Source organism: Dendrobates tinctorius, unplaced genomic scaffold (assembly GCF_039654945.1).
Source record: "Dendrobates tinctorius isolate UK_male_01 unplaced genomic scaffold, ASM3965494v1 ptg000360l, whole genome shotgun sequence".
In the NCBI taxonomy this organism is placed as follows: Eukaryota; Metazoa; Chordata; class Amphibia; order Anura; family Dendrobatidae; genus Dendrobates; species Dendrobates tinctorius.
In genome coordinates this window covers 3,506,778-3,516,040 of record NW_027362026.1, presented here as the reverse complement: position 1 = coordinate 3,516,040, position 9,263 = coordinate 3,506,778, and positions in this window count along the sequence as shown.

Sequence of the window (9,263 nt, the reverse complement as noted above, 5' to 3'; positions counted from 1 at the left end):
CACCAGAAACAAAATTGTAACCCTGCTCCAGGTTGGGAAGACTGAATCTGTAATAGTCAAGCAGCTTGGTGTGATGAGATCAACTGTGGGAGCAATAATAAGAAAATTGAAGACATACAAGACCACTGATAATCTCCCTCGATCTGGGGCTCCAGCAAAATCTCACTCCGTGGGGTCAAAATGATCACAAGAACAGTGAGCAAAAATCCCATAACCACACAGGGGACCTAATGAGTGACCTGCCTAGAGCTGGGACCACTGTAACAAAGGCTACCATCAGTAACACACTACGCCACCAGAGACTCAGATCCTGCAATGCCAGCCAGTACATCTCCGGGCAAGTCTGAAGTTTGCTAGAGAGCATTTGGATTAACCAGAAGAGTAGTGGAGAATGTCATATGGTCTGATGAGACCAAAGTAGAACTGTTTGTTAGAAACAAAATTTGTCATGTTTGGAGGAGACAGAATGCTGAGTTTGCATCCAAAGAACACCATACCTATTGTGAAGCATGGGAGTGGCAACATCATGCTTTGGGGCTGTTTCTCTGCAAAGGGACCAAGACGACTGATCTGTATACATGAAAGAATGACTGGAGCCATGTATCGTGAGATTTTGAGTGCAAACCTCCTTCCATCAGCAAGGGCATTGAAGATGAAACGCGGATGGGTCTTTCAAAAGGAGTGGCTTCCTAAGACGCATATGAAGGTCCTGGAGTGGCCTAGCCAGTCTCCAGATCTCAACACCATAGAAAACCTTTGGAGGGATTTGAAAGTCTGTGTTGTCCAGCGACAGGCCCAAAACATCACTGCTCTAGAGGAGCTCTGCATGGAGGAATGAGCCAACATACCACCAACAGTGTGTGCCAACCTTGTGAAGACTTACAGAAAACGTTTGACCTCTGTCAACAAAGGATATATAAAAAAATATTGAGATGAACTTTTGTTAATTACCAAATACTTATTTTCCACCATAATTTGCAAAATAAATCTTGCCAAATCAGACAAGGTGATTTTCTGGATTTGTTTTCTCATTTTGACTCTCATAGTTGTGGTCTACCTATAATGTCAATTACAGGCCTCTCTCATCTTTTTAAGTGGGAGAACTTGCACAATTGGTGGCTGACTAAATACTTTTTTCCCCACAGTATAGATAGATGGAATATTTATTATTATTTAGTAATTCTTAATAAATTACATCACGGCCTAATTTTATCCATGCTAATATTGTGTTATGTGTCTTTATTTATTAAAAAAGTAAATGGGTCTTATGTTACCATGACTGTGCCTTTATATGTTCTCCCCGTGTTTGCGTGGGTTTCCTTCAGGTTGTCCCGTTTCCTCCCACACTCCAAAGACTGATAGGGAAATTAGATTGGGAGCCTCAATGTGAAGGCGCTATATAAGCAGTGCATAATAAATATATGTCAGGGCAATTTTTCTTTAGGTTGGAAATAATGTGTAGGGGCAGATTATTGGCTGTTTTGGAGCAGGCAGTCAACAGGTGGCGCTATATGACATTCTGAGGAGCATGGATGTTCAGTCATGTATACTCAAGGGGATAAAATGCTGACTTTCATACAAGAAGTTTTATTAAATCCCCAAATAATAAAGCATGCTTCAATTACACAGAAGAATATGTGTTTTAAAGGAGCTTAGCCATAGGGTGAACAGAGGATATGACCAATGAACGTTAATGTGCTAGCTCACATAATCGCTACTACCAATAGGTGGCGCTGTAGAGTAAAAGTCCTCTTTCTTTCTGAAGAGGCAATTTGCATATTATTTTCCCAGAGGAGCATTGCACGGCGAATAAGTCTCCTTACCTTGACAAGCCACAGCTGGCATGTCACTCTCCGCAAGGAGAAACCTTACTTCTTAGACCCTAGTCCAGAGCCTCTCACCTTGCCAAATCAGATCTCATACTTTGCACTGACGAGAGCCAACAGCTCGAAACACCGTGTCTGCAAATTGAGATTCTGATTTGGCTTGTGTCCTAAGTCATACTACAAGACTCGTTAAAGGGTTGATTGTGACTTGTAGGATCGCTACTACCAATAGGTGGCGCTGTAGAGTAAAAGTCCTCTTTCTTTCTGAAGAGGCAATTTGCATATTATTTTCCCAGAGGAGCATTGCACGGCGAATAAGTCTCCTTACCTTGACAAGCCACAGCTGGCATGTCACTCTCCGCAAGGAGAAACCTTACTTCTTAGACCCTAGTCCAGAGCCTCTCACCTTGCCAAATCAGATCTCATACTTTGCACTGACGAGAGCCAACAGCTCGAAACACCGTGTCTGCAAATTGAGATTCTGATTTGGCTTGTGTCCTAAGTCATACTACAAGACTCGTTAAAGGGTTGATTGTGACTTGTAGGATCGCTACTACCAATAGGTGGCGCTGTAGAGTAAAAGTCCTCTTTCTTTCTGAAGAGGCAATTTGCATATTATTTTCCCAGAGGAGCATTGCACGGCGAATAAGTCTCCTTACCTTGACAAGCCACAGCTGGCATGTCACTCTCCGCAAGGAGAAACCTTACTTCTTAGACCCTAGTCCAGAGCCTCTCACCTTGCCAAATCAGATCTCATACTTTGCACTGACGAGAGCCAACAGCTCGAAACACCGTGTCTGCAAATTGAGATTCTGATTTGGCTTGTGTCCTAAGTCATACTACAAGACTCGTTAAAGGGTTGATTGTGACTTGTAGGATCGCTACTACCAATAGGTGGCGCTGTAGAGTAAAAGTCCTCTTTCTTTCTGAAGAGGCAATTTGCATATTATTTTCCCAGAGGAGCATTGCACGGCGAATAAGTCTCCTTACCTTGACAAGCCACAGCTGGCATGTCACTCTCCGCAAGGAGAAACCTTACTTCTTAGACCCTAGTCCAGAGCCTCTCACCTTGCCAAATCAGATCTCATACTTTGCACTGACGAGAGCCAACAGCTCGAAACACCGTGTCTGCAAATTGAGATTCTGATTTGGCTTGTGTCCTAAGTCATACTACAAGACTCGTTAAAGGGTTGATTGTGACTTGTAGGATCGCTACTACCAATAGGTGGCGCTGTAGAGTAAAAGTCCTCTTTCTTTCTGAAGAGGCAATTTGCATATTATTTTCCCAGAGGAGCATTGCACGGCGAATAAGTCTCCTTACCTTGACAAGCCACAGCTGGCATGTCACTCTCCGCAAGGAGAAACCTTACTTCTTAGACCCTAGTCCAGAGCCTCTCACCTTGCCAAATCAGATCTCATACTTTGCACTGACGAGAGCCAACAGCTCGAAACACCGTGTCTGCAAATTGAGATTCTGATTTGGCTTGTGTCCTAAGTCATACTACAAGACTCGTTAAAGGGTTGATTGTGACTTGTAGGATCGCTACTACCAATAGGTGGCGCTGTAGAGTAAAAGTCCTCTTTCTTTCTGAAGAGGCAATTTGCATATTATTTTCCCAGAGGAGCATTGCACGGCGAATAAGTCTCCTTACCTTGACAAGCCACAGCTGGCATGTCACTCTCCGCAAGGAGAAACCTTACTTCTTAGACCCTAGTCCAGAGCCTCTCACCTTGCCAAATCAGATCTCATACTTTGCACTGACGAGAGCCAACAGCTCGAAACACCGTGTCTGCAAATTGAGATTCTGATTTGGCTTGTGTCCTAAGTCATACTACAAGACTCGTTAAAGGGTTGATTGTGACTTGTAGGATCGCTACTACCAATAGGTGGCGCTGTAGAGTAAAAGTCCTCTTTCTTTCTGAAGAGGCAATTTGCATACTAGCTCACATAAGTGATTTTCTACACAGACCATATTGGGCAATGGGCAATTTCTTGCTTGTTTGGGCAAGTTATGGGCAATTTCTTGCTTGTTTGTTCACCTGTCAACTTTATTTTCATTTGCACAAGGAAAGACTAGAAGCAATGGGATGAAACTGAATGGGAGGAGACACAGATTAGATATTAGAAAAAACTTTTTGACAGAGTGATCAATGAGTGGAACAGGCTGCCACGAGAAGTGGTGAGTTCTCCTTCAACGGAAGTCTTCAAACAGAGGCTGGACAGACATCTGACTGGGATGATTTAGCGAATCCTGCTTTGAGCAGGGGGTTGGACCAGATGGCCCAGGAGGTCCCTTCCAACTCTACGATTCTATGATTCAAATTATTATTGATTTATTATTGTTTATTATTGTTTGTGGCTCTAGATCCTAGTTTCTCAACCTTGTATATATATATACCCCTGGAGAATGATCTCTAGGGCACTTGTACTGTCCCCATGCTTTCTAAATATTCACCATGTATTTGATATTTACTAGTGTTTCTCTAAACTGAAGCAACATTGGAGTGTGGCATGTCATCTAAACATGAGTGCTTGTACCAAGAATTCAAAATATGGGTTTTATTTTATCACGAACCCAAAAAACAATATACACCCTCATCCCTCCTAGCATTGGTGCAATTGAAAGCAGCACGACTCTGCTTGTATGCGCAGAAAACAGCCGGAGACGTTAGTTATGGGCAATTTCTTGCTTGTTTGTTCACCTGTCGACAGTATTTTAGGGCTTGATAATAGGAGCTCTTAACCCTAAACCCAAAAATCACACCAAAATAAGTGGATCCAATAGCGCCTAGCAAAATGCAGAAGCTTCCCAACTCTCTGGTACAGAGGGCCTGGCATTGTTTCCATGTTTATGGCATAGCTTAGTATAAGGCATAGATATACAGTTATAGATTTGTACAGTTTTCCATGGTCGTTCTCTATAAATCGGAGTTTATCATAACATTTTTGTTTTATGGGCTGACTGCAGGTGAATGAATAACAGTACGTTGTTTCTTGTAGGAAATCTCTACTTTTACTACTTCTTCCTTTATCACTTTGTTTTTGTGAAGACAATAATAGATCTGTTTTTCTGCAGCAATACTTGGAAGCTGTATAATCCAAGGTCAGTGCGATTCCCTATCACAAAGCAGCAGCTGATGACTCCATGTTACGACCTGGGGCTTTGTCACAGCACACACTGTTCCGGCAACGGGCAATGTGCACTAAGGGACGTGTGTGGACCTCAGCGATTGGTTGTGATAATAAATTAGGATAACACACGGTGTACTGCACACGTGAGACTCATCATTGGAATGACTAAAAACTATTTTCCTATGATAATAAAAATGGTTTGCTACTCTATCAAACAGGTATGCACTGCTTCCCCAGCCACCCGACCTTTTTCTTACCGGAGAGGCAGTGTGCTCCTAAATAATTGACCGTTTGGCCAGTGGCATTTTTGAGCTGCTGGCCCGAACTGTGAGCTCTCCGATGCCGCACGCAGATGTAGCTTTGCCATTGCAGCAGTGTAGGAGTGATCCAGCCAGCATCAGAGCTGCATTTACAAGATTTATGGAAAAAAGAGCTTGTAAGCACGGCATTCCTTTCCTAGTAGACTAGCCACCGTTAAATTTAGCGTTGGCCGGTAACCTCAGCAATGAGCTGTAATTAAAAAAAATCCTCTTTTTCGTATGGAGAGGATTTTTAATAACAAGCTAAACAAGTACTTTGCAATTTTACCCATTTAGGTGCCGTTACTCAGTTTCTGCAGCACTAAAAAGAAATGCACAGTTAGTATAAGATTTAAAGAAATTCCATCCATTTTACTGGAATTATATTATGCTATGTTTTTTAGCTAACTAAAAATATGCAGTGGCAAAATGCACCAATTACTCATTGTGTGAACTTAACCTTATGATAATGAGACAATTCTTTTAAAGAGAACTCGTCAGGATGCAGCTCATTAACATACAGTTTCAATTATGGATTTTTCAGACGGATTTGTGCAAGGTCAGGAATTACTCAGTATTAAAGCGCCTTTACATACATGCCTTTAGTTTGCTGTATAAAATACTTATAACAAGTTCCCTTTAAGTAGCCAGCTGTCATTTTTTTTCATGTAGACATTACTAATGGTATATTTTTTTATTTTTAAAATTACACAAAAAAATAGCCTTGTTGATTGTGTGATCAATTTTCATTTCTATTTATGCCGTTTTGAGCTATCCATACAGTATATAGATATTTAATTTTTATTAATTTTACATTTATATAGGGTAAAATCACGTTAATGTTATATGTATTTTATTGTGGCAGGTAGAAGCAGTTTGCAGGGTTATCGTCTGCCAGCCATGGACCACTGACCTAGCCACTGGAACAGGAGCCTGCGAATCGATTTGCTCATCTGTAGCATTGACCTATCAATTAAAGGGATGCACAATTTGTATAGTGCTCCAGCCTTATTAGATCACAAAATGGTTAACTACCAAGGTAAGTTTTCTCATTGAGAGGCTATGTGCCTTTTCTGGGGTGGCTGGGGGCAGAGGTTTGTAGCCAGGAGGGGGCAATAACCATGGTCCCTCTCTAGGCTATTAATATCTGCCCTCAGTCAACTAAGACTCTTTAGTTGAAACGCGTTGATCCTCCTCACTGGTGTGCTCAGTGTTTGCTATGGAGACATTTTTAAAAAACTAATATATTTTTAAGTTGTCCAATAAAGCTTTGCAAAGTTGCAGCCACCTCCGTCTCAAGCTGGATCACATTTTTTTTTCTCCTGTTCCTAATTGATGTGGATGCTCACCACAATCCGTGCTAGGCGTTGGCAGGCTTGGGGATTTCATTGCAGACCGGTAAGCTGACTACACTTTTTTTACTTACATAATGGTTAACTACCAAGGTAAGTTTTCTCATTGAGAGGCTAGGTGCCTTCTCTGGGGTGGCTGGGGGCAGAGGATTGTAGCCAGGAGGGGGAAATAACCATGGTCCCTCTCTAGGCTATTAATATCTGCCCTCAGTCACTGGCTTTCCCTCTCTGGCAGAGAAAATTGCGCGGGAGCCCACACAATTTTTTTTCAACGAATGTACCCTTTAATGTAACACCTACATGTCCCAAATTTTACACACATACACTAATCTAATTATTAGTCAAATATATACAGTATATAAATCTAAATTAAATGAAATGGTTTACTGTATGTAAACCGTGTGTCATCTCATGTCGGGTTCTGTAATGATTTTACAGAAGGCGGCAATTGAATTTTAACCAATTCTACTATATTTGTCTCTCTGAGATATATATATATATATATATATATATATATATACAGTGGGGCAAAAACGTATTTAGTCAGTCAGCAATAGTGCAAGTTCCACCACTTAAAAAGATGAGAGGCGTCTGTAATTTACATCATAGGTAGACCTCAACTATGGGAGACAAACTGAGAAAAAAAAATCCAGAAAATCACATTGTCTGTTTTTTTTTCATTTTATTTGCATATTATGGTGGAAAATAAGTATTTGGTCAGAAACAAGTAATCAAGATTTCTGGCTCTAACAGACCTGTAACTTCTTCTTTAAGAGTCTCCTCTTTCCTCCACTCATTACCTGTAGTAATGGCACCTGTTTAAACTTGTTATCAGTATAAAAAGACACCTGTGCACACCCTCAAACAGTCTGACTCCAAACTCCACTATGGTGAAGACCAAAGAGCTGTCAAAGGACACCAGAAACAAAATTGTAGCCCTGCACCAGGCTGGGAAGACTGAATCTGCAATAGCCAACCAGCTTGGAGTGAAGAAATCAACTGTGGGAGCAATAATTAGAAAATGGAAGACATACAAGACCACTGATAATCTCCCTCGATCTGGTGCTCCACGCAAAATCCCACCCCGTGGGGTCAGAATGATCACAAGAACGGTGAGCAAAAATCCCAGAACCACGCGGGGGAACCTAGTGAATGAACTGCAGAGAGCTGGGACCAATGTAACAAGGCCTACCATAAGTAACACACTACGCCACCATGGACTCAGATCCTGCAGTGCCAGACGTGTCCCACTGCTTAAGCCTGTACATGTCCGGGCCCATCTGAAGTTTGCTAGAGAGCATTTGGATGATCCAGAGGAGTTTTGGGAGAATGTCCTATGGTCTGATGAAACCAAACTGGAACTGTTTGGTAGAAACACAACTTGTCGTGTTTGGAGGAAAAAGAATACTGAGTTGCATCCATCAAACACCATACCTACTGTAAAGCATGGTGGTGGAAACATCATGTTTTGGGGCTGTTTCTCTGCAAAGAGGCCAGGACGACTGATCCGGGTACATGAAAGAATGAATGGGGCCATGTATCGTGAGATTTTGAGTGCAAACCTCCTTCCATCAGCAAGGGCATTGAATATGAAACGTGGCTGGGTCTTTCAACATGACAATGATCCAAAGCACACCGCCAGGGCAACGAAGGAGTGGCTTCGTAAGAAGCATTTCAAGGTCCTGGAGTGGCCTAGCCAGTCTCCAGATCTCAACCCTATAGAAAACCTTTGGAGGGAGTTGAAAGTCCGTGTTGCCAAGCGAAAAGCCAAAAACATCACTGCTCTAGAGGAGATCTGCATGGAGGAATGGGCCAACATACCAACAACAGTGTGTGGCAACCTTGTGAAGACTTACAGAAAACGTTTGACCTCTGTCATTGCCAACAAAGGATATATCATAAAGTATTGAGATGAAATTTTGTTTCTGACCAAATACTTATTTTCCACCATAATATGCAAATAAAATGAAAAAAAACCAGACAATGTGATTTTCTGGATTTTTTTTTCTCAGTTTGTCTCCCATAGTTGAGGTCTACCTATGATGTAAATTACAGACGCCTCTCATCTTTTTAAGTGGTGGAACTTGCACTATTGCTGACTGACTAAATACTTTTTTGCCCCACTGTATATATATATACAGTGTATATATATATATATTCAGTATATATATATATATGTGTGTGTGTGTGTCAATGACATATATATATATACCTATACAATGTGTATACGTATATTCTATCTATTCTTTATTAACCTGTCAGTGTGATTTTACAGTATAGGGACCTGAATTGCCGGCTTTTCTAAAGAACACCGATGCGTATTTCTCGCAAGTCACACATATGGTCCGTGTGTAATCCTTTTTTTTCTCGCACCCATAGATTTGCATTGACGAGTCTTGGGCATAATACAGTGCAAATCGCAGTATAATATGGGAAAAAACGAATGATGGGAGCTGCCCCATAGGTTAACATTGGTCCGAGTGCTATGTGATTTTTTCTCGCATAGCACTCGTCCATATTCCTCTCTAGTGTGACTCCGGCCTTACTCTGGCAGTCCCTATAACTTCACCATGGTGGTAGTAATGGGTGAGGAGCTGTGTCCTCCCATACCCTAGGGGCTGTGTCCTCTTACACCCTAGCACCCCACAAACAA